Below are 8305 nucleotides of genomic sequence, written 5' to 3'. Positions count from 1 at the left end.
GGAGGGCTGGAAGGAAGAGGGGAGTTAGGGGAAGAGGAGAGGAGGACGGGAGGAGGGGAGGGGAGGGCAGTGTACCCAGCACTATTTCGGCTTCCTTCCCACTCCATGTAAGGAAAGGGCAAGCCTGAGGGGAAAAGCCTGCCTGGCACACTGAATGGCTGAGCTTAGGCAGGCCACCCCACTTGTGTCCCATTGGATGTCTTTTCAGTGTTGTACTTTGTCTCAGCAGGCGAGGAAGTGTCTTGCAGTCCACAAGAGGGCGTGGGACTCCCTGAGCTGGAGCCATCTTTCCAGGCCCCTCCCCCAAATTATACATTTATTGACAGATCTAAAAACTCTTTACTCCACCTTCAATTATATTTTGTTCACTGTTTTCTCCCACAAGTTTCCTTGTTGTTTTGAGTTTTAAATTCATGACCTGCTTTATTTAAGTTTGCGTAAATATGCTGGCTATAGGCTATTTGTAGGTATCCTTCACTGAGGACGTTCCTTTGGTGCTTGAGAATGTATACTAAGGGGGACAGTTTGAATTTTGAAAAGTCCTTTCCCCACTCCAACGGATGTAACAATGACTTCTGCAGCTAGTCTCAAAAGAGCAGATGGACTCACCTTCACGTATAGATCAGTCTTTGTTTTGGTAGAATCGCTCTTACTTGATGATGCTGTGTCCTTGTTTTAACATTATTTAATTAATTTTGTTATGTTTTGCTATGGGTTTTTCTTTTCTATCCTATGCAACTACATGACCAAACGGTGGCTGTCTGGGCTGCTTTGAAATCTACGTACCCAGCCTGTGGGACATGGTGCCGTCCATGCAGACCTCTCAGTAGCACTGTGAGTTAAGCATCCTAGTCTGATTCTCTCTCTCTCTCTCTCTCTCTCTCTCTCTCTCTCTTTCTCTCTCTCTTTCTCTCTCTCTCTCCTGCTCTTGCTTGCTCTTGTTCCATCTCCTCCTTCTCCTCCTCCTCCTCCTCTTCTTCCTCCTTCTCCTCCTCCTTGTAATACCAAGGCACCCCTGGTTTTCCTGTTTTATGGAATAGAGTGTTTGTGTTAAACTGCTATAAATTCTCCACGACACCCTTGGCAGAATTCAGTGGTGAAAACATCTGGGTGTGGAGATTTATTTTGAGGGTGAGTTTAAAGTTAGGAGGATTTATTGTTGTTTTTTTTAGTAGTTATAGCACATTGAAATCATATGAACTTAGTTGAGGTAACCTGTGCTTCACCAGGTTTAAGTTAGCCCTCCATCACTGTGACATGTGTGGGGACAGCTTTAGGGAGAATTCATTGGGATTCACATTTTAGATGTTTCCATTGTTTGTGATGGGGAGTCCCAGAGCCTTAGGACAGAAGGATGTCAATACTTCTTTCTACCAGATGGTGGCGCCAGCCTACAGGCCCAGTGGCCATTGTAGGCAGGTTGGGCAGTTTCTGCTGCAACAGAAATAACAAAAGCCAAAGGGAGAGGTATTCGTGAGCTTTGCCTGGAAATGCACCAAGGAGACAAGGGATAGCCAGGGTGACTGGGAAAGCCCAAATCAGCAGGACTCAGGGCTGCACTACACTATACTGGTTACCTTTCTGAAATTCTAACACAGTAAGTACTGTGTATGAGGATAGTTTAAAAACAACAACAACAACAATAGCAACAACAACAACCCAGCAGCTGTGGCTTCTCACAGCCTGGGGAGGCAGGGAAAGCTCTTCAGACAGGACCCCTACTACAAGGATTCAGACTTTGTGTATAGTTTCCAAACCCTAGTATGAGTGCAACCTGGGATGGGGTATGAGATGCTCAGGTTAACACAGTTTCATCTGTCAATACAGGCATTTAGGATGCAGCATGGGGACCAGGGTGTGGTCTGTGCTAGAGTGTATGTGTAGGATATGAGAAGCCCTGGGTTCTAGATCCTAATTCCTCCTCCCCCCTCACCTCCATATAGAAAAATGGAAGGCATGCAATATTTTAGGTAGCTAGCTTTAGCTTGACACAAACCTTGGGCCACCTGGGAAGGGGGAACTCCAGTTGAGGAATTGCTTCCATCACATTGGCTTACGAGCATGTCTGTGGTATATTTTCTTTATTGATAATTAAAGTAGGTGGCCCCTACCCGCTGTGGGCAGTGCCGTTCCTAGGCAAGTGGGCCTGGTCTGTATAAGAAAAGAAACCAAACAAGGCAGCAAGGAGTGTTTCTCTATAATTACATGCACGTGCCTTGGGTTCCTGCCTTGGTTCCTTCGATGATGTGAGCCAGATCAACCTTTTCCATTCCCGAGTTGCTTTTGGTCATGCTGTCTATCACAGCTACAGAAGCCTACCTGTAACACCAGTCAAGACTTGTTTCTTCCTTTCTGTATTAGCAGGGTGCCTTGGAAGAAGGCAAGAGGCCTGAGCCTCCTGTTGCTTCACAGAACCTTGTGGCACTTGCGCCCTCTGCTGTCCATCCCTTGTTCTGCAGAAGAAAAGTCAAGGCCCAGGGTTGGCCAGCATTCTGTGTCTTCCCTGGGGATTGTAGCTCCTGTCATCTGAAAACTCATTGCAGCGGCAGCTAAGCTCCTCTCCAGCTCCATTGTCTTAAGAACGGAATGCTAGACAGCAGCAGCAAAGGAAAAAAAAAAAGGTAGCCCTTTCCTCAGTGATACTGGTAATCTAAGAGCAGCCTACACATCTATAGATTTCTTCTTTAGGGGCAGTTGAGCACCTTGGCATGGCACCTTGCAGGGTCTAAAGACAAAGCAAAGGACCCAGCAGACATGTCATACCTATCCTACTGGAGCAGAGAGTGATATGCACACTATTAATAAAGAAGTCACAAACAGGACCAACTAAGCAACAGTCCAAACTATTGCTGCATAGACACAGGTTAGTCAGGCACCTGGGGAGGCAGGGTAAGAAGCTCTAGGTTAGAGGCAGGTGGTCACAGGCAAGAATCACCTTTTCTGCACTACCATTCCTCCAGATGTCCACGTATTTCTGTTGACCCGTGTGCCTAAACTGGCTGGTAGAGAGCTGTCCAGGAGGGTGGGTCTACTCTCTTGCTGGTCTTTTCACTTCTGTCTCTGCGTGAGACACACAGCTCCCACTGTCATCCTCCTTGTCTCTCCATGAGACAAGGATGCCCTGGTGGATGACAATGGCTGAGGTGACCTGTGTCTGCTGGTGTTATGTGGGGACTCTGACGACTTCTCTGGAAGGATGAAGCAGCTGGACAGACTCCCAACACTCACACATAGTCCTCGTCCAGACAACCTTGTTGTCCTTGTGCTGGTGCTTGGATTATCATCCCGAGCATCTTCTCTGGTCCTCAGTACTTTATCAAGGAGGGGACCAGCTTATACGACCCATGTGATGGCTAATTTCAGTTTTGGACTGGATAGGGTTTACAAAAAAAGCATCTTGGGCTGGAGACAGGTGCAATGGCTAAGAGCACTTACTGGACAACATGAGATCCATGTTTACATTCCTAACACCCAAGCAAAATGCCAAGCATGACCATACATGCCTTTAACCCCAAAGCTTCAGGAATGACAGGCGGGAATGACAGGCAGACAGGATTCTTAGGACTTGTTGCCTGCCAGCCTATCTGAAAACCAATGGTAAGCTCCTGATTCAGTGAGAGACCCTGTTTCAAGACAAGAAGGCAGGGACACTTAAAGAGAACACTGCCAGCCTCTTTTGACCTCTGTGCACACCTGGACACATATGCACATACCACACACCCACAGATATACATGGTCACACACAAATGAACACAGGCAAACACAGTCATAGACACACAGATGCACACAGACACAAACAAGCACACACACACAGACATACACAGATGCCCACAAAGATGCGCATAGTTACACACGGACACACAGATACATGCACACACAAGCATATAGACAGACACAGAGGCGGACAGACACATATGAAGTGATTTAAGGTAACACCATCCTGTTCTGACTCTATTTTGTGTTTGGTTAGACACTTCTCAGCCCCCCTGTTTCCCTCCTAACTGTCACGTCTGCCTTGGCAACACATTTGACATTTCCATGGCCTTGACCATGGTCCAGATGTCTTAATCAAAATATATGGCAAGTTATGTCTAAAATAACTGCTGTATTCTGCTCGGTGGTTTCTGCCTTTAAACATTCTGTGTCCCCATGCTTGAGCACCAAGAGAGATATTTTGGAGGCTCAAGCCTGCTCTTGGTCTGGCCATCAGTATAAAAGATTTAAAACTTTTAATTGGCTTAATTAGTATAGTTGTCAATAACTATCTTGTGTGGCTCACTGAGAGAAACGGGAGGGGAGTCTTTAGTGATGGGCACCTTTGTCTGTTAGGGTGACTCCAGAGATGACTGACTGAGGAAGACTCACTTTCATGGAGGAATGCTCTGGGGTCCTGGACTGATCAGAAAGGAAAAGAGGAGAAACCCAGGTAAGTACAGCCATTCTCATGTCTCTGCTTCCCAATCCCCTGAGGTGCATAGAGTCCCACATGCATATTCCCACTGCTATGCAGCCACCTGCTGCCATGCCTTTCCAGGCCTGATGAATTTGCATCCCATCAAACCACATACCCCACCGAACCCCTCCTCCCTGAAATTGCTTCCTGTCACATATGCTGTCACTGCAGTGAAAAGGGGAATCACACTAACCCTTGAGCTAAATCAGTGAAGTGGCCTGGGAAGAATGAGCCTGAGGTCTGCTAGGTGCAGAAGGGAGGAAAGAGAGGCTGAGCAAAGGGCTGGTGGGGGTGATGGGAAGAGGGAAGCTGTTCTCATCAGCCTTCACAAGTGTCTCAGAATCACCTCTGACGCTGATGCCTATGTGTGCCTCAGAGTCACCTCTGACGCTGATGCAAATGAGCCTCTTCCTGATCCCAGGAACCAACCACAGGTGGAGAGTCACCCCTGGGATGGTAGCTGTCAGTGTCTTCCTGAAACAGGAATTGAAGTTCAAGTCCCTGGCTTTTGCGCATTTTACCCCAGTGTGCCTCCTTTTTAAAATGTAATCAAGTGTAGTGACTAGCACTTGTAATTTTAGCACTTGAGAGGCTGGGGTAGGTGGATGGAAAGCTTGAGGTCAGCCTGGGCACCTCTTGAGACTCCATTTCAAAGCAAGCAAGCAACAGAGAAAAAAAACCCATAACTATTTATGGTCAAATCAATGTCGAAATGAAAACCTGAGATTCTCCACCCAATGAAAAGTCATTGACAAGTGTCTTCCCAGGATAACAATGCCCAAAGGTGTGTCTGTCTGTTGGCTGTTTAATGGACACGTCACAGTCTTTGTGGCAGTCTGCTACCTGTCAATCTTGTATTCTCATTCTCCTTGGTAACCGATTCATGGCAATGTACCCAAGAGGAAAAAAAAAAGTTATTCTCCAGGTTCCTTAGCTGGTAGGAATGGTTGACAGTGTTTATAGTAGAAGAGGTTCCTGAAGCTGTGCTGTGCTGTTTCCCTGGAATTCCCTGTGCCAAGGGTCAGTAAGTCCCCATTGAGCTGAGTGTATGCTGTGGGTGCTGGAGGGCCCCTCTTCCCTTGTCATCCCTTGTCATCCTGGTGGCCTGCACCTTTGCCCTGATTTTTCACACCTGTGACAGGCTCTGACTGTAGCTTTTCCTGGGCCAGGCTGGATTTCCAGTAGCCATAACTGGGCCTTGCAGGTGTTGGGAAAGAGGGATAGAATGATCTGGAACCCTTGGTGAGTTCAAGGAGTTAACACAGGCTTGTGTCTGTTTTATGCGAGAGAATGAACCATTGGTCCATCTAAAATATGTATATTTTCTGTTAACACCTGAAAACTTTTTTTTGTTGCTTTTAGAGAGGGTCTTACTGTGTAGCCAAGGCTAGCTTTGAATTCTCAGTCTTTTCTGCCTCAAGCTCCAAGTACTGGGATTATAGACAAGTGCTAGCACACCCAGCAATATCTTTAAAAAAAAAAAAAATAGAGTTTAAATAGCTGCAGAATGTAGCTTTGACTTCTTGAGGCTATTAACATCCCAAAGTGATCACCCTGATCTTCAAAATATATCCGGAAGTCTGGGAAGATCTTCTTTCTGGGGAGGCATAAGGACATAAGTTTGATTCCTGAGAACATAGAATTTTTTTATTGGCTATTTTATTTATTTACATTACAAATGTTATCCCCTTTCCCTGTTTCCTCTCTGCAAACCCTCATCCCATCCCCTCTTACCCTACTTCTATGAGGCTGCTCCCCCACCCACCTACCCACTCCCACCTCACCACCCCTAGCATTCCTCTCCACTGGGGCATCAAACCTTCACAGGACTAAGGGACTCCCCTGCCATTGATGCCAGATAAAGCCCCTTCACCTCCTTCAGTCCTTCCCCTAACTCTTTCATTGGGGTCCCTGTGCTCAGTCCAATGGTTGGCTGTGAGCATCCACATCTGTATTGGTCAGGATCTGGCAGAGCCTCTCAGGTGACAGCTGTATCAGGCTCCTGTTAGCAAGCACTTCTTGGCATCTGCAATAGTGTCTGGGTTTGGTGTCTGCATGAGGGATGGGTGGGTGGCCCCATCCCTCAACTGGGGGGCCATGCCTAACCTCTGGATATGGTCTTGACAGGTTCTCCCTCCCCATTGTGAGGTATTTCAGCTAATGTCATCCCCATGGGGTCCTGGGAGGATCTTGCTTTCCTGACATCTGGGACTTTCTGGTTTTCAGTTCCCCATCCCCCATTGCTACACACCTCTGTTCAATTTCCTGACCCTCTGTACATCTCCTCCCATACCTGATCCTTCCCCTCTTTCCCCCTCCCCCTCTTACTTCCATTGATTATTTTGTTCTTCCTTCTAAGTAGGACTGCAGCATCTACTCTCTTTGGTCTTCCTTCTTCTTGAGCTTCATGTGATCCATGAGTTGTATCGTGGGTATTCCATGCTCTTGCCTAATATCCACTTATCAGTGAGTACATACCATATGTGTTTTGTGTGACTGAGTTGCCTCACTCAGGATATTTTCTAGATCCACACATTTGCCTGCCAATTTCATGAAGTCATTGTTTTTAATAGCTGAGTAGTATTCCATTGTGTAAATGTACCATATTTTCTGTATCCATTCCTCTGTTGAGGGACATCTGGGTTGTTTCCAGCTTCTGACTATTATAAATAAGGCTGATCTGATATGAATATGGTGGAGGATGTGTCTTTACTACATGTTGGAGCATCTTCTGGGTATATGCCCAGGAGTGGTATAGCTGGGTCCACTGGTAGAACTATGTCCAGTTTCCGGAGGAACCGCCAAACTGATTTCCAGAGTGGTTGTATCAGCTTGCAATCCCACCAGCAATGGAGGAGTGTTTCTCTTTCTCCACATCCTCACCAGCATCAATGTCGCCTGAGTTTTTGGTCTTAGCCATTCTGACTGGTGTGAAGTGGAATCTCAGGGTTGTTTTGATTTGCATTTCCCTGATGACTAAGGATGTTGAATATTTCTTTAGGTGCTTCCCAGCCATTCAAGTTTCCTCACTTGAGAATTCTCCATTTAGCTCTGTTCCCTATATTTTAAAATAGGGTTATTTGGTTCTTTGGAGCCTACCTTCTTGAGTTCTTTGTTGGATATTTGAGTTCTATATTGGATATTAGCCCTCTATCAGATGTAGGATTGGTAAAGATCTTTTCCCAACCTGTTGGTTGCCGTTTTGTTCTATTGACAGTGTCCTTTGCCTTACGGAAGCTTTGCAATTTTATGAGGTCCCATTTGTGGATTCTTGATCTTAGAGCATAAGTCATTGGTGTTCTGTTCAGGAGCTTTTCCTCTGTGCCTATGTGTTCGAGGCTCTTCCCCACTTTCTTTTCTATAAGTTTCAGTGTATCTGATTTTATATGGTCCTTGATCCACTTGGACTTGAGCTTTGCACAAGGAGATAAGAATGGACCAATTTGCATTCTTCTACATGTTGACTGCCAGTTGAACCAGCACCATTTGTTGAAAATACTGTCTTTTTTCCCACTGGATGCTTCTTTGTCAAAGATCAAGTGACCATAGATGCGTGGTTTCATTTCTGGGTCTTCAATTCTATTTCATTGATACACCTGCCTGTTATTGTACCAATACCACGCAACTTTTATCACTATTGATCTTTAGTACAGCTTGAGGTCAGGGATGGTGATTCCCCCAGAAGTTCTCTTATTGTTGAGAATATTTTTCGGAATCCTGGGATTTTTGGTGTTTGAAATGAATTTGCAAATTGTTCTTTTAACTCTATAAAGAATTGAGTTGGTGTTGCTAGTGAGTAGAAACGACTTGATTTTGAAATGCACTTTATACCTGAAACCTTGATAAGGTCAC

The 8305-nt window shown here is 45.8% G+C and overlaps 1 long non-coding RNA gene across 3 annotated transcripts in view; it reads left to right on the top strand.

The window, feature by feature from the left end:
- The first annotated feature begins 683 nt into the window (after positions 1-683).
- LOC116084702 overlaps positions 684-8305 on the top strand; it is a 31054-nt gene continuing 23432 nt past the window's right edge. For all 3 annotated transcript variants that reach the window (XR_004116229.1, XR_004116230.1, XR_004116228.1), the window contains exons 1-3: positions 684-834; positions 2365-2621; positions 4330-4426. This is a non-coding gene — a long non-coding RNA (uncharacterized LOC116084702). The remainder of the gene's footprint in view (positions 835-2364; positions 2622-4329; positions 4427-8305) is intronic.

This window comes from Mastomys coucha, unplaced genomic scaffold (assembly GCF_008632895.1).
Source record: "Mastomys coucha isolate ucsf_1 unplaced genomic scaffold, UCSF_Mcou_1 pScaffold9, whole genome shotgun sequence".
Lineage (NCBI taxonomy): Eukaryota > Metazoa > Chordata > Mammalia > Rodentia > Muridae > Mastomys > Mastomys coucha.
Note: the sequence above shows the minus strand (reverse complement) of the source record. Positions and strands in the feature narration are given on the sequence as shown.